We start from the raw sequence: 21,308 nt of genomic DNA, 5'->3' as shown, positions 1-21,308 counted from the left end.
AAAAAGGCCAGTTACAAGTGTAAAATTGGTACTATCTGCTTCAGAAATTGTTTTATCATTTTAAATCTAGTAACAAATGTAAACCAAGCTTATTGTGTGTTTTGCTGTGATATATTTGTTTAAAATATAATTCTGACTATCTGATTTAGCCTCTAAAGTACAAAAAGTGGGTCAAATATCAGTCATCTGTATTCATTTAAAGATTATATGTATTAGAGACATGTTTCATTCTTTTTGAACTTTTACCTGGGGTAAAAAGCTAGTTATTATGGAACCTCAGTAATGCTCTTATGCATGTTTTGAATCCACAAGTTTTGACATATGCAATAAGAAAGAAGCTGATCATATCCACAATTCTCTCTCAAATTATACAGTAGTTGCCTAAGTAGCCAGGATGGTCCAGAAGTGCATTTAGTAGTGAATATTTTGCCATACTTTGCAGAGATGCCTTAGAGTGTATGTGTGCATATGGAAATGTGTTATTTTGTGGCCCACCTTGATAGAAAATAATTTCATTTCTATGGAAGTTCTAGATCCTTATTTGAAGAGATAGTTCACTCTAACTTCAAATGCAAACAGCTCTAAGAATATGTCAGATGTTTCTAGTGTTTGGTATACAAACTAATTACATCACAGCATATATTTATGAATTTACTTTTCTTGGAATAATGTTGACAATATGGAACAAAATTTGCATATGTCTATTGTTGCTTGCTGCCTATGGAAAATAAAGCTTCAAAACTGCAGGAACAATACATGGTGTGTTTTCAGATTATATTCCAGTTCTTACTTTTTCCTTTGATCTCTTTTCAATTCAGCTGGAAAGTACATAATGAAAAGAATATTACAAATCAACTTCACCTTTTGAGAGATGCCTTTTTCTCTTGGTTGATGCAGTTGACTATAGGCAGGAAGGTTGTGAAAATCTGTCCATAATCTGTAAGGCTCTGTAAAAAGTAACCAAAATATTGTGTAGGCAGCCCAACTGTGAAAAGCCTATTCATTATTTAAAGGAGAACACAAACCAAAAATGGACAAAAGGTAACAAACATCACAAGAGTACAGATTTCACTAGTTACCTTTCTTCAGAGCAAGCTAATCCTTTTTTTCCCTTTTAAATTTCTGTAAAAAAAAACCTGAAATAGCTACCTTTTATGCTGCCCTCATATATTTCACAAATGTACTACAGATTAATTCTAACTGAACAAAGCTAGCAATATTACGCTGACTTAAGGGATGAACAGTCTGCTTCCACCTGCCCTGGCACTCCGAGCAGAACGGGAGTGCTTTTTACAGTCCCTGGTTGCTCTTCCTGGCTCTTTGTCATTGAAGGAGATAGTGGCAGCCATAGCATTGCTTAGATGGTTGAAATCTCAACAGAAACCTTTGAGGTAAATGGGCGTATGCGTTTGCATAAAGCAGTGGACATTTAAAGAAAAATAATGCAGAAAAAAAATAACATTTACAATATGAGGGTATTGTTAAATATTGGAAAAGAGAAGGAATGTAGTAGCTTGCAACTTCCTCCCACTAGCCTGGTTTTGTGTTTAGACTGATCTGCCACATATCCAACTCTGACAGCAAGGAGACAGACAGCCTGCCAAGGGGCATTGGGCAGCAATACCCCTGTGAGAGAACTCTGTAGGATGTTGAAGTGTTAACTTTTTTTTTTTTTAAGGAGTTTTTTACATGCTGTAATGTATTGTAACAGGCTTATATGACTCTTGCAGTACATGACCTACATTGTTGGCACAATATTTTGTTGCATTATTCTGCTACTTCCGTACGCAATTCAGAAAGAAAAACAAATAAAAGTTTTAGCACTATTTATACGTTTCTAGTGAGGATCGCACCACTTCTGTGGAGGAAAATGCATGAAGGAAGAATTTTGTAACATGGTATCCTATAATTACAAAGTTACAATATTTTAGAGTTTTAGCTTGAAAGTAAAAAGGGGAAGGAAGGAAGGAAGCAAGGAAGGAAGGAAGGAAGGAAGGGCTGTTCTGTTGGCAGTAGAACAAGTAACACTTGATTTCCTATAATTTTGCTGCTGCTTCTTTGATTTGCTGTAATTTAATAAAGGACAAGCATAATTTTCTGCAGTGGTGGTATATATTAGACCTAGGAAACCGTATGTGTTTAAATAGGTGCTAAGCCACCTGAAACTTCTCCATCAGAAGGCTGCTAGTCGGATGTCCATGTTCTACCTGATTCCCCTTTTTTATTAGTTCTGTAAGACAATAATATAGAATCATAGAATAGTTATCAGTGTTATTGTTTTTCTGTAAAATTTGATTGATATTTGGGACTGCTTGTAAAAGTTATAGAAGAGAGGGGACATATTAGCCTTCTCATTACAGAATTTTATTTTTCCTTATTAAGTAAGGAACAGTGCTGAGATTTTTGATAAAATATTTTTCTCCATCATGTAAAGATTTAATAGTAAGTGTAGTGACCTCCACCACCACAGCATAGAAGACTGGAAACAAGTCCTAATAGAAATGTATGCTATCAAGTACTGCAGCTGTCCTCAGTCCCAGTAGTCCTCAAACAGCTCATTGTCAAATGGCATTAAACAGGAATCACTAAGTGGTTATGATAACATCTTGACATTGTATCTTGGCTTTTCTGTTCCTGATGTTGCTTTTCTTCTGTCAATGATTAATTAGCTCCTTAGCTCTTTCATCTCTTTCTTTCTGCTGTGAGGAAAAATATTTGAATGATGGGAAGGAAATTATCTCCATGTCTCCTATCTGCCAGAGGCAAAGGAAGGGTAGGGGGAGGGGAGCGGGAATTGACTTTTTCTTGAGTAGTGGGTTATAGCTTTTTCTTCATGGCATGCTGATGACATGACAAACAATCACATGCTCCATGACCACACTGCCAATGCCAACAAGATACAAGATTCAATTGACACTCTCTGTGGTGATAACGAGTAATACAGATGTCTGGTCTATGTACAGAAATTCACAACATGTCTTTTTATACTTGTATTTGTAACAGCTGGATTTAATTTGCCTGCTCATGCCTACCATCACAGAAGGAAACAGTTCAAGTTGACAAATGCCACTTCATCAAAATCACATGCTGCAGGTATGAATCTTTTCCTTTGTAATTATTAGGACCAAGATCTGCTTTTCAGAAAGAAAAACAGTTTTGAGGAGTTTGTGTTGATATTGTGCTTCATAACTTTGTTTTATTGTGAGGAGGCAATAGCAGAAATTGTGAAGCTTGCTTAAGGTACAGAGAAGATGGAGATGTAAAAGCTTGTCCTTTAGACTAGTGGTAACAACTGAAAAGGAGCATGTAAGTATGTATATATAGATCAGGTGTAAGATCTCTACAAAAACTGGGACCTCAACAATAGGTGAGACCACTTAATGACAGAAATTAAAGATGATCAAGTATGGGCTCAGAATTTTCCATGAAGAAAAATAAATTAAGGCATTTTTATTAGGAGCTTGCTTAGTGCTTTAATGACAGTATGCTCATACAGTAATATGTCTTGTATGGTAATGGTCTTGAGGACTCTGCTCAGTGTAACTGGCAATCAAGACTTCAGACAGATGCTAGAAAATTCTAGTTGGTGCAGTGATTCTAGTGGTTCATGCCCACTATGCTTTCAGGAAGCCTGAAAAACTCTTGCTGCCCTTCAGATGAAGCTTTTCTTTGATGTGTGTCAACTGGATAAGAAATAATTTAACTATATGCCAATAGGAAAAGAATGTACCTTCAACAAGTTTTACACCACTTACGAGCTTGAATGAGAATATTTGGGAATGGATTGATAGTTTGTGATGCAAATGCAGATAACCATTACAAGAGTATTCATACTTATGCATTTAAACTGTACAGCAAAACCACTGAGGCTGAATCATGAAACTTCACGGAGCATTTTTGTGCTTCCAGTTACACCATAATTGTGTGTATTACAAACTGTGGCTACTGCTTTGTATTTGATGTGCAACTTAGAGATGCCTTACAAACTAAAGCTCCCATTTCTTTCCCATTGGTGAAATTCTTCAATGCCAAGAAAGTGGACATGTAACTTGATTAATATATATGATAATGTAATTTTCTGAATCATAATGACATCATAAATGATTGACTTTTTTCTCTTCTTATCATGTTTTATTAGATATAAATTACACAGCAGACTATTCACTTATTCATGTATTTCATAGTACATAGAATTAGAGACAATCTTGGAATTTAACTTTGATCTTAAATCAAGATCTTTATTAGAGTTTAAAGTTTTTTGGTTTTTTACTTCAGCTACATAAACACTAAACTGGAAGGTAAACATTTGAAAACTGCTTGCTCTTTAGGTAGAAAATCAAGTTACATTAGTTCATGCAAAAAATCTGCCACTATTGTTTACTTAATAATATAGCAGTAATCTTCCAGAGGGTGAATTATGGCATTTGCTGAATCTTTTTTAAATTTGGGACTAAGGATAGTGGTGGAAGCTGGAATGATAATGAATTAATGGTTTTGAAGTTCTTATCACCTAGCAGGAAGAACTTCTCTTTTTATTTTCATCAGAAAAGGGTTGTGTGGATACTGCCTCAAAAAATTTCTTAGATGAGAAAGTGTAGCTTTATTCCAGAATTGCTTTCACAGTTAAGCTAAGGCAGTAAATCTTTGGCTAGATAATATGTTCCTTGACAGAACAATTCTCTTTCCCTGTTTTTTAAGACATCCTGCTGTCTTTTTGTGTATTTTATTTCTACAAGTGCCAATGTTAACCAATACATTAACTGATATTTAAGGGCTAGCCTTTCCACATTTACATAATTTTAAAAGAGTGATAATTAAAGTTTACTGAGTCACAGCTCACACAAAGTGGGAAGTCAGGCCTTTAATGGTACAGTTTAAGTTTACCTGAGTTGTCACGAATGCTAAAAGATCAGGCTTACTGTTAGCCCCGTTCCTGAATTCACATCACTTGTCTTGTGCTGCAGCATTAGAAATCATGATGGTGCATGGTCAGTGCAATCAGGCAGCCAAAGAAACTGATACCTAAGGAAGTAAAAAATAATTCGTTTTGAGCCAGCTGGGTTCCTCAATACAACTGTCACTTTGATTGCAGAAATGCTTGTGCTGGCACAAGTCAGCATAGGTTTATAGTGTTTTAACTGAATATTAAACAAGACCTTTAATTGTAATGCAGTTTAACTAGCAGACAAAGATACATTTACTTACGGTTTTAACCCAGAGATGCAGTGATCAGAATTTTGGCTGTGTCTGGATTGTGTGTAACAGTTAAACATGCAAGACTGAAATTCTTTACTGGATCCTGGTTTTGTTTGGTTACCAGTGACTAATGAAAAGCTATCAATAATTCTATTCTTCTGTTGTTTCCTGTCTCTGCAGAGCTAAGATACTCTCTAAGCAGGTTAAGCCTTTCCCGGCAACTTTTCCAGGGCCAAAATAAAAACACAAATGTAAATTTTCAATTCAAAATGTCATATGGGATGAACATAGTATTAAGTTTCTGAACTTTTATTATTTCTTTGAAAGAAATACAATAGATTGGAAAGCATCCACAATACATTGAAGGAAGCTGAGTATCACATTGGAGAACAGAATTTTTCTGAGTACACTGGATTTTTGCATTTATGCAGTTTAGAAATCATCTGCCTACCTATCAGAAAGTAGAGAACATAGTGAAACTAATCAAAACTAGATAGTCTATAGTAAAACAGCTTGAGTTCTGGAATGGAATTAATTAATCAAAACATTTGAAAACCACACAGAATTCTAACAAAAGAAATAGAAACAGATTATTTCTCTTTTCACCTAGCAGCCGAAAGGGCAGTTCCTAACCTTTACCCTAGGCCAGGTATCTGAAAAGAGATGTACAATATTTGTTTTGAAACTATCCAATTTGCAATGAAAAGACAAATTCTGACAAATCTTAGGAAAAACTTTTCTTTTCAGAATGATCTGTTTATAAAAGAGTAAAATTCTGAAATTATATTACTGCTACCTGTTGTCAGGGGCTAGATAAAACATTAACAGAATTGGGTGCACGCAACAGTCACCTTTAATTCGTTGATTGAAGTAAGCTGTTAAACTCTTTCTGTTAAAAAGAAACAGCTGAACAATAATAACAGACAAGAACACAGACTCAAGTAGCATTTGTAAGTCTATGCAGAGCCTCATGCTGCCTTACTTAGGCTCCTTTTAGTACAGAAATGAATAAAGAGACACCAAAATATTAGTCTTTCTTCAAAGGAAGAAAAAAAAAAAACCAAAGATAAAACCTTTGAGCCAGATTTGACTACAGGTGGAATAGAGCTGTGACAAAAGCAATTTTCAATTGATTACTCTCAAGTTCTGAAAAATGGCTGTACATTCCTTGTGAATAAATGGAAGTTAGTAGATTCCATCATCTTCTCTGCTTGATTTCTTTTTCATAATGGAAGGCTTTGATGTGATTCAAAATCTAGAGAAATAAAGCGGAGGTCATGTTACTCTTGTACTATTTTCTAACTGAAACATTATTTTTCATTTAACAACCATTCAGGGACAGATCTGTTTTTAGTCTTGTAAAATAAAATTATTCTTCAGTTACACAAAGAATTTCACATGCATCTAGAAATATTTAAATATATCTATTTGTAAGTGTTAGCAAAGATAAGATATAGTCAGAAAAAGAATGTACACTGCAATAACTGGCAATTAGAAAGCTGTGCATTTGGATATATTTTAGAACAGCTTTACAGTTATTTTTTTAATGTTGATAATGAGAAGTGTAGCAGAAGGGAGATATTTTAGGTAATATCACCAAATTGAAAAATGAAATCTGAATAGATAAGATTGTCAGTAGTTATTTAAAATAATTATTCTATTATTACTATGTGGTTTTTTTCTGCATCACAATAAGTTTGGACCCATTTTTGCTCAGTATGACTAAATGTCATTATTATGTTACATTTCTGCACTGAATTATTTAAAATGTGTAATCTTACAGTTTGTCTGTGGTTAACACAAAACTAATGAAACAAACTATTTACCCATCACAGTTGGCACACTTGGTTGGAGTCTCAGCAGAATTAAAGACTATGTAATCCAAATCATATTTCCTAGTGTTACCATTGGCTTGGTCATTGTTACAAATATTTATCAATGATACTTGGCTTCTTTTAGCACAATCTACCTCTATGCACACAGGTCTCTAAATAATTCTTATGCATTGACCAGTGAATATAAACCCATTCCTCAAACAAAATAAGAGTTGTGTTAGTATATTTGCAATTATGCAGTGCCTAAGCAGACAAAGAATGATACCACAGCTTAAAGAGTTCTCACCAAGCAAGCTGACAATACAGCTATTCCCACAGCAGAAACTTCACTGGTACAGTGCTTTAATTCTGCTTCATGGGGCAAAGAGTGGTTGAAAGCCTGTCTGTCAAACCCGAGCACTGCTTTCTGGGAAAGATGCCTGCTCAACCTCACTTTTCTTCTGTTATGTGCTTTACAAAAAATCTTCTATTTCCTTAAAAGATTGATATGCACATATTGTATCAGCAACAGTATGGACTTTTTGTTGAAATGTGGGGCAGGGAAGCCCAGAGGTAGTGCAGGATATGGTCTATGCCAGCTGAAGAGAAATTAAATGTGCCAGATTTACCATGAATAAGGAGCAAAAATATGATCCTGAATATTCCTGTTGAGATATACTGTTTTAGTTATTCATCAATGAGATGTTAAATTGGAGCCCTATTACCTTCCTATTATTAATAGCAGACAGTGATCTGATCTGCACTGAGAGATGTCCTTAAAATGGTGCCTGTGAGAGAGAATCTTAAAGCTGTAAATGCAAATGATGTTGAGAGCAAGAGTTAAATGTTTGGAAACCTCTCTGGATACAGTAAAAAAAGGAATTTGAGCAGATGTCATTCAGAAGTGGTCGCTTCATGAATATAGACAGCTTATTTTCTCCAAAATTGTTTCTCCACCTTCTTCTCAAAACGATAGCTCTATGCACTTTCTTGTTTGAACTCAGACATTTATTTTCATTATAACGTGGTGCTTGCTAGCAGTCAAAAATAAGACGTATTTTGCAGAGATGTTTGCTAAGTAGTTATGTTATGTTACACTGTAAAGCAGAGTAGGAAAGACTGATCTTTAGTACTCAAAGAGATCTTGCATCTTACAGCTCAAAAGACTGAAGTGTCAAGAGTGCACTATTGATCAAAATATCAGCAGGCTTACAGCACAGCAGCCACTTGACAATACATAAAAAAATGACTTCTGTCCAGGTAATGTAAAACCCTTCATCAGCTTTTCAGTCTTCCTGGAGGCATACCTAGAATCTCACTCTGGCAGAAAATAATAACTACTATGAATAAACTTACTGTCAGTTGCAATTATGCGCTGCCTGGACTGTTAAATGGCAGACAGCATTCTGGCAGAAGCCAGTCTCCTACATCTTGCTAACCTGACCAGACTGTGTAACAAATGAAGGCTGGTCATTAATCCTAAATAACTGGCAGGTAATCATGCTAGTTCCACTGTTACTGCATAACGCAGTGTGCTGCTTTGCACCAGGACCATACGTGCAGCAGCCCTTGTTTGGGCTCTCAGCTGACCAGTCATGACTGCTGTACAGATCTACGTTCAGCTTTTGCAGTACTAAACTGGCAGGACTACTGGCAGCTAAACTGGGTGCTGGGCATGCTACTGCCTTACCTTTAGTTTGCCTTTTACTTCTTGACCTTGGTCTTTTGTGATTATAGTCCTTATTTCTACACCTTCCATTAGCATAGTCAGAGCAATTGCTGTGACAGCCCATGCCTTGGTTATGATCTTGTAACACTGACTGCACATACTGAGAATCTTGCATATCTATACTTCCACTTTTAAAATAATATTTTATAGACAATTCCAGATCAAGAAAAAAAAAAGAATATATTTTCTTTGTCCTGAGACAGACACAGATGTCAAAATTTTTCAAAGCAATTATTCCTTTTCGCATTTTATGATTTCATGTTCTGTCAAACCATCCTTTTAATCTTACCTTGGCCACATAGCAAAATATTGACATATCTCAGGTTCTTGAAGTCAGGAGGCAAATTGAACATCTTACCATCAGCCTTGGAGCTAGAATGTCCTCTGGGCCTCACAAATGTTATAAAATGCAATCACGCCAACATAGCATGAGGGATAGTTTCTGTAATAATGACTGTTCTAGGCATAAGGCATTTTAACCTTTATTCTGTCTTCCAAAGATACATGCTACAAACTATGCTGAGTCAGGTGGTAGTTAAGTATTTTACTCTGAAAATGCTGATTGTCTTTTCTGATGCTGTTATTCTGCAAATAAGAAAGTACCGCTCACCCTCTCAAATATATATGAGATAGCTTCACTGATCAATACAGCATTCATGTTACTAGCAGCAAGACAAGTTAAGAAAGATAAATAGCACTAAAAAAAAAAAAGGAAACTGAGGGTTTCCTTGGAATTTTGCTCAGGTATTCTGACAGATTTTGTGGAGCCGAGCTGTACATTACACCAAGTCTAAAATACAGAGGAAAGAGAACCCACGGGATACTGCATCATATGCTTTCCTATGAAACACACCAAGGCCCTCGCCCAAAGACATAAATATTTTGCCATAGTCTCTACCAGGGCTTGATGAATCTGGGAAAGGCAGCTAGCTCTGATTACACCCTATCAGAAGAACTATGCTGGCTTCATGGTGTCTGCTGGTAAACCTCCTCAACAGTAGACAAGCATGTCTTAGACTGAAGTGTGTGATCCAAGCAGCATTGGGAAGCGAACCTTTCTGGGAAGAAGAATGTGATTCTTCAATATTATATCCACTTTTCACCAGCATTATAAATAAGTTGACAGAAGAGAAAGGATGGTAGTTAGAATATTGGTAAATTTTCTTCATTTTTTTCATTTGTTTTGTGACATTCATTCTGGGAGTGTGAAGGTTAAATCATAGTGTCTCATGAACATAAATGAGGTGAGTTTACCTTGATAAAAATCCTTCTGTTAAAAGCACACTTATTTATCTATTTACCTAATGCCTAAGAAAGTTTCTAATGAGGCATGCATTAGCATAACTATCACTCTAAAAGGTTAGTGTTTTCAATCAGCAAGAGTGTAATTTGAGGAAATTGGTAGAGTGAGAAAGAATGTACCAATATTTAAGGTTTGGAGAGGCTGTAGAAACAGAAGACTGTATAACATTTGCGTGCAGAGACTCACCACAATCCAGCATGCCTTTACCTCCTCTGCAGAATAATGATTCGCTATTGATATTAAACTTTGGTACCTCTGAATTCTGAAAACTAAGCTGTGCTTCAAAAGGTTGACAGAAAATGGCACTGTCTTGCATTTCAAACTTTTGGATGTTATACAGATGCACTAACTTTATAACATGATAAAAAATATCTTAGCATGCTGCACTGACCTGTGTTACTTCTGTAGGTATTCTAGCTCGTGCTTGAGTTGCCGTTATCTTGCCCATCTGTTTTCATTTTTGTTCAGTTATCAAGTATCATTTACCAAGAGAGCAGAAAATAAAGAAAGGCCCATTTGGTACTTTCTAAATAAGCCAGGCTTCAACAGACTGAGACATGAAAGAGAAATGTAACCTTCAATCAGATTTAATAGGTCTGAACTAAATAATACAGGTGTTTGAGCAGCTGACCACTGAATACTGAAAACTGCTACTTGCCCCCTGTTTTAACATTGTCTATTGAATAATGTCATGAAAGCAAGAAAAAATTTAGCTATGGTTTTATTTAAAATACGTTTATTGTAACAATACTTGTACTATTGCTTATGCTGAATATAATTTCTTTGCACTGGATTTGTTATCAGTAACATAGAAAATGAATATCTGTTGTATGAATTTAAAGAGAGTACTACAATTTTTTTCTTGTTTTTATGAATGGTATTATCATCATTTATAGAATAAAAATGTGTGACATATAAACACTCATGATTTAGAAATAATCCATAACATTCAACTGGGTACTAAAGGTATGAATTTCTTTAATTTTACCAGAGTAAGCCGCTTCTATATACCATTACTGGCAATGCTGGTTGTAGTAAATTGGCCAGCTTGAGTCACTCAGACCATTCCCAGCAGTCCTGGGAAGATGTGATCAGCAACTTGCCTGTGCAGGTCTCATAAAGAAATTAGCATAAAAGTTCTGATTTTTTTTTTTTTCTCTTCTTGGAGTTCTGTGAAACGTATTTTTATTACTGGGTGTTTTTTCCAGGATCTGATTCAAAAATCAAAACAAGAGCATGGGCATTTTTCAGAAGACATTTTTTCAGAACTTTATTACATTTGTTGTCTAATTCTCTTCTCGCTTTACCTGCGCTCTACTTTAGCACTAAACAAGCTATGAGTTACGTAGGCCAAGTCAGACATCTATCATGTATACAAAAAGAGTTTCAGTTCTGGTTAGGCATATTCTTCCCTAATAGGAAGGAGAAACACTTTTTAAAGCAAGCAGAAGAATGATGGAACAGTGGTTATTGAACAATAAGAGATATGTACAATTAGAATAGATCAAATTAAGAGTACCTGAATGGTGATGATAAACACTTTCTTTTCCCTATCAGTTGCTTAATCTAGTTTCTATGGGGTATAGCAAAAGCAATAGTTGTTACAGCTATAGGTGTCATAAATGCTACAACACTATGAAATGTGGGGAAGACAACATGATAGACTTAAACCTTTCTTGAACCCTAACCTTACCAAAACACCAGTATATCCTAGAAGTTATTAAAAACTGTTTAGCCTTATGATTTCACTCTCTGAAGTACAAGGCTTCCTATTCTGTTGAGGAAGAAAGGGTCTGGAGGAGAGAAGGTTCCTTGGAGAGGCAGAATGCCCATTTCTTCCTCTTCCCTGGGGGTTGGATGCCTCCTCATCCAGGACTCTATGCTCAGATTTAACCTTTTTTTAATTTATGCTTTGTGCTTACTTTTTCCCTATTTATGTGCAGATCTCATTCTAAAACTGCGAATTTCAGATTATTTTAAAATAACCTTAGTTAATCCACTCTATATTTTCATAAAAATAATAGCTGAAGTATGAAGTATGGTGAAATAATGCATTAGTCTGAAGCTCTTGTAGTACTAGTCTTCAGTTTATTCACAGAGCTTTTTCATATCCCTTGATACTATTCAGTATCAAATAGTGTTTATCTTGCCGTCTCCCTCAGACATGTCCAGTATTTTTAGGAACATTTCCCAGAAGTTGTATGCCATACTCTATTTTAATAAACTTCTATTATTTTTCCTGGCACAGATTTGGCATATTTCTAGTAATATACTTTCTAAATAATTCACTGGCATAATTCAATGACTTCCAGGGAATGTTTCCTTTCAGTATTCCAAACGGCACCATAACATTTTGGTATCTTTGCTCTGCACTGTCTTCTGCCCCCCACATTCCTTCAATCATTTTATACCATGCAGACTGTGCTTTGGCAGCTTGGTATTTATAGTCCACTGCAATGAAATCACTTTCACAAAGACAGGTATATCGAGAGCTATAGACCATGGAAGGACATGGAAAAATAGGTCCTTTGTATACCTGAGAAGTTCAAGTTTCAGAGCATGCATAGAGATAGTAAAGAAACTCAGGATGGCCTGTGTCCAGCTCCAGGGTCAGAACTGTGCACCCATCACAGCTCAGCACAGCTCTGCACTGAGCTATGCTGAAACAGATCTTCAGAGGAAGGTGGTGCTGAGTCTCCCAAATGATGAGCAAGGCCTGGAAATCAACAGACTGCACTTCAGCTGTCTCTTCTACTCCGAGGTGGCACTTTCCAGTGAGATCACATTAACAATGGATGGAGGAACATCACTGACAGTAGTATCAGACCCCGTGGTGAATTCCAGTCCAGGGGCTCCTCTGATCAATGAAAACTAGGTCTTCAAAAGTGAGAGTCTGAGGGCTCTTCCATTCATTGACTCCCACAGCAACTGCAATAGATGGCGGTGGCTACTGAAAGATACCTCCTTAGCTGCCAGCTAGACCACACTGCAGGGTCCTGCCACCACATCTCACCTGGTGCAGTTAAATTAAACACAACTGGGCATACTTTCCCACAAAACACAGATGACCCTGTAAATAAATAAATTTACTTTATCACTATTTTGTGTGGAAGCGGCACCAAACATTTAGTTTTAATTCTTCCAATTTTATACCAAACTTTACAGTACCCCTTGGAAAAGTATGTAATTTTTAAAAAATTTTTAAAATGCTTTGAATTTTAAAATTGATCTCTTATCTGCCACCTTTTTAAAAATAGTTCTAATTAAACTGTAAAGGTACTTTCTCAACATTGTTCTTCCCATTTTCCTGAAAATATAAAACTGCCAATGCATTAAGGTCCAATAGTTACGTCTTGATGCATTCTGCACCAAATCCCCTTGCAGATCCATTTAATACACATTTGCTATTTCTCTGATTTTCATAGACAATTGATCAGGCCCGCTCTGAGATATCTAGAACTTGTAATAGGTCGCCAGGTAACAAGTCTGGATGCCAATTTCACCTGAATTTACAGGACGCTGAACACCTTATACAACAAATCTGTGTTCTGGTCTTCTATGCTCATCTAATAAATACCAATGTGCATGGTAAAACTAATCAAACTGAAGTGTATCCTGAACATGGCAGACAAAAAAAACCACAAAAAATCACCCTTTTGCCTCTCCTCTGTTGCTTTTTTCTCTTTATGTCTGTCACTACTGCAAGTTCCTTCATCTCCACCAGCCATATGGATAGTACCAGGCTGCTTCCCGGGGGCCAGGGGTGCTTGCCCCAGGCAGGCAGAGAGCAGGACAGGCCACCGGGGCAGCCAGTGGCAGCCCTGCCAGGGACATCAGGCACCTCCATGAGTGCACAAACTCCCGCAGTTTCAGGCACCCTGGTTGGGCTATAAAGGTGACTCTCTGCTCTGAGGATGAAAAGCAGTTTTCATTAATTTTCTGCATGAAGCAACAGAGTTAAAAGCTTTCTGTGCTCCTGTCCTACCGAGTTACATCCAATTCCCTAGTTAGCACAGGTGTACTGGGTCAATTGTTTTCAGAGTCAGGTCAAAGAATGCTCTAGCACTGTACACACTCACCAAAAGCTGCTTGCCTTCAGTTTGCTGTCCTGCATCAGAAACCTGACAGGTAAAATATGGCAGGTACCTGCTTACCTGTATTTATCACTAGCTTTTGAAGCAGCTCAACACACAAAATAGCATCAGTTAGGCAATGGAACTTGCTTGGACTTCATGTAAGTATTTTTAAAGCTTTTTTTGACTTACATTGTCAATACTACACATTATGTTTTACAGCAGGGAAGGAGCAATAGCCTCAGGTAAACTCTTCTGATCTTGGCCAAACAAATGGAAATTCCCATGGAACGGCATGAAGGATGGAGCAGCCCGACCACGCAAGCACAGAGACACACAAAGAAAATACAAATGTAACAAAGAAAAACTCTCTTGGAACTCTTTTTTCCCTTTTAGAAAATATTAGTTTGTTTTTTCTTCTTTATTTGTCCAAAGAATCATTAATTTCCTTCCCTGACTATATTAACACTTCTCACTGCCTTTAAATAAACCAAAATGTTCTAGAATGTCTCCCATTAATACTAGAAACAATTTAAAAGACTCATTTTCTCGATTTAATTGAAATATAGTAGGGTTGAATGCAGATAATTTAAAAGAATTAATCACATCTAATATTTTTAAGTTTTGGCCTGATAATAAACTACAAACAGAAATACTCAAAGGCATTGTTTTAATGAAACTAAGCTTGTATTTCCATTTGTTTAAATCCCTGCCACTCTTACAATTAAATTAAGGAGTAATAATTGACATAGAACATTACTTATATTTTAAAATATCCAAGCTAGACAATATTAAAATATTTTCTTGGGTGAGCAGCAAGGAGGTATGAGGGACAAACTGAACGTTTCTTTCACAGAATCACAGAATAGTTTGGGTTGGAAGGGACCTTCAAAGGTCATGCAGTCCAAGCATCCTGCAATGACCAAGCTTGCCATGTGTTCCCCAACACTGTGCAGCACCTATTCGGTGCACACAGACTCCCACACAAGGAAGCTGGGGAAGGAGGTGGGAGCGCAGCTGTGCCCCGTGGCGCAGGGCAATGGAACGTGTTTCCACAGGCAGCAGTGTCTCCCATACCCTGCTTCTGGCCGTGGGCTTCTTCTTGTGCACTTGCCTTCTGGCACTCAGCCTTGTGTGATGCCAATTTGGTTACCTAAACTGAGAAAAAACAAACCTAGCAGTGAAACGAATGCTTTCCTGTCAGGCTGGTGAGCTGAAGCTGTCTGCGAGAGGGGCCAGAGCCCAGGCAAGGCAGGGAGGGAAAGCCTGTGGCTGGGAGAATGGATATGGGGTGCAAGGACAGGAGGAAGCAGGGGAAGCAGGATCACCTCCTTTTAAGTAATTTCAACCATCTTGTGTAACTTCACCCAGGGACACAGAACACTGGCTGTGTGGCAGCAGCATTTCTGTTTGTTACCCTGAGACCTTCTTTGTAATGGAAACATACACATATAAATCAAATATTCTTTAATAGGTCATGTGTCATTGACACAGCTGCTTATATTGTGAATGACAAAGTGAGACCTGGCTCATGACTAGGACTCCTAAGAGTTACAATATTAACAAAAACAATTGTTGAATGTGGATTTCTTTTACCTTACTGACAAACATATGCTTGCAGATCAGTAATGGCTCAGAAATAATGATAAGCAAACTAGAAATGTTCCTTCATTTTGCTAGGTCAAGCTACTCAATCATCTTTGAACGATCAAATCCTTTATGCTGGTTTGAGAGCAAACCAATCTATTGGTACTGCTGGAAGAGTTTGCACAGTTTCAAATAAATCTGGAAATTGCTTCAGTTGTTAAAACAAAATTTATAACTAAGGTTTTACATCTGAGGTTTTCCATTCATACATAGTCTTCAGTTTCATTTGTGAAAGATGATTTTGACCCTTGTTCCTCATGTGTTTCACATACTTCAGAGTAAGCATGTAAAATCACAAAAGTACAGTCTTAGTTACCATGAATCTCTCTTAAATTTTCTGTCTGTTGCTAGTGCCCTGTTTCATTATCTTATACTTCACCATGCTAATCTGAATGAACTACTTTATCAGCCACCAAACCTAATCCAATCTGATAATTTTCAAATGTTTGGCTCTCTCCTCTGTTTACTGGTCCAGCTCAATTTAGCACTATCAGCAAATATAGATACATTTGAAATTGCATACACCCTTCAAGGTCATTTATGTCTGCAAAGAAATCTGCAATAAAAGAATATTAATGAGATAGAATAAAAGCAATGAAATTCAATTACAGCTGAAATGTACCTTGTATGTCCTGCAAAACAGAAGTACAATACAGTACTTCATAAAGCTGCTCAGGTGGCACTTTGTGGTTGTTAATTTATAAAGGCATAATGGTACATTTCAGTCTTGTTTGTGATTTTCCTTCCTCTTATTGCTTTCTTTCATGACCTTTAACCTAGCTTTAGTAAAGTAATAACAAATAAATGTCCTTTCCTGGCTGATTTTGAAGCAAGAATGCCTCTGTAAAGCTATCTTTTCATAACAGAATGCTGTTGGTGGAATAAGATTATGTAATTTTTGTATAAAAAAACTTCAATTTTCATAAAAATGACTGCATTCACCTCCTCAATATGGTTCTTTTCTTTTTTTTCCTGCATGGCACAGCTGAAAGGGAAAAATAGTGGAAACTGGCCAAGCTGCAGGGAGAAAAGGTCAAAATGAAAAGACACTTGGAGAGATAAATGTTATTAAAGATGTGTATCTTTGCTTACTCCATGGTAAGCCAGCAATGTGCAGAGAGCATTTTAATAATGGATCCCAAATTACGCCAGGTTTCTATGGAAAAAGAAGGTTTCCAGGCATGTCCAGAGAGACAGCTGTAACATTTCACTCCTGAAGTGACTGGCCTGTTTGGGCTGTAGAGGTCTTATTCAGTGTAAGCTCTTTATGAAAAAATAAAAAAAATAAGTGAGCATATGTTGAAAAATTCTTCACTGACAATGAAAAAGTCTTAGTGCATTGAAAAATTCTTCACTGAGATTAAATTTTACCCCTAAATACCTGCTTTTAAAAATAGCTTTTTAGAACAGATGCCAAAAAAATCCTGATGAATTTAACTGTTCTGCTTTTAACTTTGATTTCTTTTTTATATATAGGGAAAATGAATTTCTAAACATATTGCTTTTTGCCTAGTACATCTTCTTTCAAACTATTTCCATGATATCTTGCTTGCTATGACTGCATTTGCTCTGTTTTCTGTCACTCCACGAGTGTGGGGTTCTTCACTCCTGCACCCTGTTGCAGCATGGGCAGCCAGGCAGGTAAAGGGGTTTTTCTGCAGAGCTGTGCTGCTGTCCTGCTTGGTGACCTCCAGCAGCTCACTTCACTCCTCCTCACTTATGGTTTGTCCCCGAGCCACCACAAAGGTAATTGCCTCAGTATGAAGTGTCCTGAGATCAGCCAGTGAGTCACATGAGCATTGGGTATTCTTGTCCAAAGGAACAAATCAGAGCAAACAACTCACGATTATGGCACCTTCCAGTCCTGAACTGTTTATTTCACATCGCTGGCATGCAGTGGGCGCACCCGCGAGTGCTCTGCTCCCTGTTTCCCTCCCATACACATGGTTGCACAGCCCCCTTGCAGCCTTGGGGCAGGCTCTGTGCCCACTTGCAGGTCGGGCAGCCCCTGCCTTGTGCTCAGTGCGGCCAGAGTCCAGCCCACCCTCAGAAGTGCTTTTCAGACACAGGTTGGGTAACAACTGCAGCTTGGCTCCCTGCCAGAACTGCAACTCTGATGCAGCGAACAACCTGAAAGTTGCTGTCCGAAGATGCTGCAGGTCTTTCTTTCACTGCGTGTCATCTCTTTAGGTCGATTTATTCTACCTTTCTGTGTTGTTTTCTGGTTTTCCTTGAACATCATGCTGTTCTTAAGTACAGAATCAAATGCTTTAATGAAATATGGATAGGCGCTTTTTTTCCACTAAATCAGGGAGATAATTGAAGAATTCAAGCACAACAGTGAGACATCTTTTTTTCCCCTTCAGGAATTCGTAATGAATGTTCATTAATAAATTACAGCCTAGTGGTACATGAACAGATGTGCCTATGCGAACTATTACATCTGCAAAGAATACAATCATATTCCACACAGACCTCAAAATCTGCATTAATGTCTTCCTGTTCAGCTTTGAAGCTTTCTGTATGCTGGATATTTATATGTCATAATTTTTTATATTATTTTCCAAGTAACTGTAATCAAGTCCACAGGCTTGTAGTTTAGCTGGTTTTCGTGGTTTTAATTAAACAGTGTAACTACTGTAGCCCACCTACAGGTCTTTGTAATGGACCACTTTCACTGTACTCCTGCTTACATTTGGGGAATCTCCAGTGCTGTAAAACTTCCTAATTACTTGTCATTGCTTTTTCCTCAAATTAAGATTGCAGTACACACAAATTCCATGCAGTTGCTTCCACAGAATAATAGAAAACAGGGAATGATGATTTGACTTGATTTTCCTTTTTCTCTGGAAGGTGTACAGAAGAGAGGATTTAAGCCTTTAAGTTAAGGAGATTAAAAAAACCCTGAATTAGCTGTTTGAGTACAAAAGTAATAAAAAAATTATTTAAGTCAGTTGGTGTGTGCATACACTACAGTGCTGCTTCCTAAGTGGCCCTTAGCTAATCCTAAAGAAATAAGATTAGCAACTAGAAGCAATAATTTACTAGTGTGATGTTTGAACCCATGCACTACTTTATGATGTTGAAACATAATTTTTATATTTTTTTCAGAGATCCAAAATAATCTTTAATTAGTTTTCTAAGTATTACAGCTATACTTTCAGGAAATGATGGGTTTTCTTTTTAAAAAAAAAAAAAAAAAAGTTTTACATACTTTAAAAATGGGTCTCAGTCTCTTCCTTTTTTCAATTCTGCAGTTGAATCCTAAAGTACATGAGCAATAGCCAAGTTTTAAAATAAATGAACGAACACATTCATTGTCAGAATAAATCTTTTTACATCTTTGCTACTAAGATGGTGTTAGTATTTATCTTGAATCCAATTATTTTTAAATTCAAGTGACCTTACATCCCAGCACAGTTTTAAGTTTGTGTTTACAATATTTCTCTTATTGCACAGAAAGAGCAGGAAAAGTAGTAAGGGACTTAAATTTTGTGGATGTTTCTCTGCAAAAGTATACTCCAGATATTAGCACTGTATAGAACAGTTTTCAGATAGTTGGAAACTATCTCTGTTTCTTCCTCCTCTCATACTCGTACAAACTGATATTCATATTTTAATTCAACAACTGTTGCTTCAAGACAGTCACTAAATAGACATGCAATAAATATTAACCTGTCCAATGCTTTTCTTCTTTACTCTCCAGATATTCAAATTATTAATATTGATTTTTAAATTATTCAGCTTGTTCTTATATGCAGAAATTTGTTGAATCAATTTAGGTTTAATTTCTTATTACAGTCCCATCAATCTTCTATGTGTTGCTTTGGCTTAGTGATATTGACTTTGTGCAAACAATTCAGGGGCTTTAGAAATTTTTCAATATTCATCATTTTAAATATGATTAAAATTTTTCCCTCAGATCCTTATTTCTGAGACCTGAAATACAGGCAATAACCTATTTAGGGTTCAGAATATATCTTTCATTTCAAATATTGCTGCAGTTGATTCAGGCACCTCAAAAAAGTGAGAGAGCATGAAGCTCATTGTTCTCAGTGTATTGCATGCCATGCTTCTGTTGTTCTTGCATACTTGATTTCCTCTTTCTCACTAGAAAAATAGTGAGAGAGCATTTTTTCAATCATTTTAATTGTACAGTTGAATACTGTTAGTCTTTCATGTTGATGGATTACAGAAAGAAGGGAGAGAACATTTCAGTTCTCGATGGATTGTACATCCATTCCCTGATCCCTGAAACTTCAGGCAGTTCACTATTCCCCAGAAAGTCCACACATTTCTCCTCTGGTCAGATGTCACTGCCCTGTGCAATACTCTGTGAGAACCAAAGTAATATCTTTTGCAAGCTGATAGAGTCTTAAGAGCTGCAATGACCAGATTTGTGGATTCTGCCAGTTGATAGCTGTAGTCTATGGGTTCTTGCTGCACATAGGAAGAAAGGTATTTCCATACCTTCATGTTACATGTAGAGGCAGTTGTGGGAATGTCTGGGATTTGACCACATCACCGTGTGCATGTTCAGGAAGAGACATTAAACTACCAGAGCAGACTGTGCTGCCTAAATCGTCTTCTTTAAGAAGACCGTGAGCTAGATCACAGCCTTTTGTAGGTGGAATCCATCCGTGATTTACAAGCCTGAGCCGTGACTCCTATATATATTAATACATAAAGTGAGAAAACAGGAGTGCATTCAGTCTGGCCAGGATTGATTCTGCTTGGTCACAGCTTGCCAATCACCTGAACCTTTTTTTTTCATAAGTTCTTACTTTTCCTCTACTGCCTCCTTTGAAGTGCATGAGATATTGGTGATCTTAAAAAGTAACTGTGTATGAATTCTCAAGAAAAAAATTATTATCCTCTGGAAAGCTGAATACTGACCTCACAGACATATGAAATTCTAATTTGTGGTTTTGATGACTCAAGGAATAGAAGACTTTTCCCTAATTGTATCTTGAGTTTGACTGCTAAGTGAAGATGAGCACTAATTGAAGCCTATGAAGAACTCACAAACTTCTCAAGAAAAATATTATAAGCTTTTTGTTTGGTTGGTTTTGCTTCTTCTCTTTTTATTTGAGAATTTAAAATCCTCTAAGAGCTTTATAAACTCTAGGTAGGCAACCTTCATATACTGTACTTCCCTGAACTACATAGCCCTGCTTCATAGACATTGAAACTTGGAGCTCCTATCCATGTGAAGACAGCTATTTTTGATACAGGTATTTTTTATTTACATTTCTAAAAACAAGACGTATTTAGTTCAAACCACAAGAACATCTCCGTATTAGAGATTTTTCTAATCCCTTTTGAGCTCATACAGATTTTTGTGCTGTGCAATATTCTGTTGGAGTAAGTTCATGTTGTAGAAAGGAGGACTTCCAAATATTCATTCCGTATATGTGAAAACTAAGGGTATATTCTGACCTTTAGTTTTCTACCATTTGGCTGTGTGTGATCTCACCTTCTTGTTTTATGACAGATTGCCTTATTTAACTGCTTGTGGTGCCAGAATTTCCGCATCCCTATGAACG

This window comes from Nesoenas mayeri, assembly GCF_963082525.1.
Source record: "Nesoenas mayeri genome assembly, chromosome: Z".
Lineage (NCBI taxonomy): Eukaryota > Metazoa > Chordata > Aves > Columbiformes > Columbidae > Nesoenas > Nesoenas mayeri.
The sequence above is the reverse complement of the archived record's forward strand: the minus strand, read 5'-3'. Positions refer to the sequence as shown.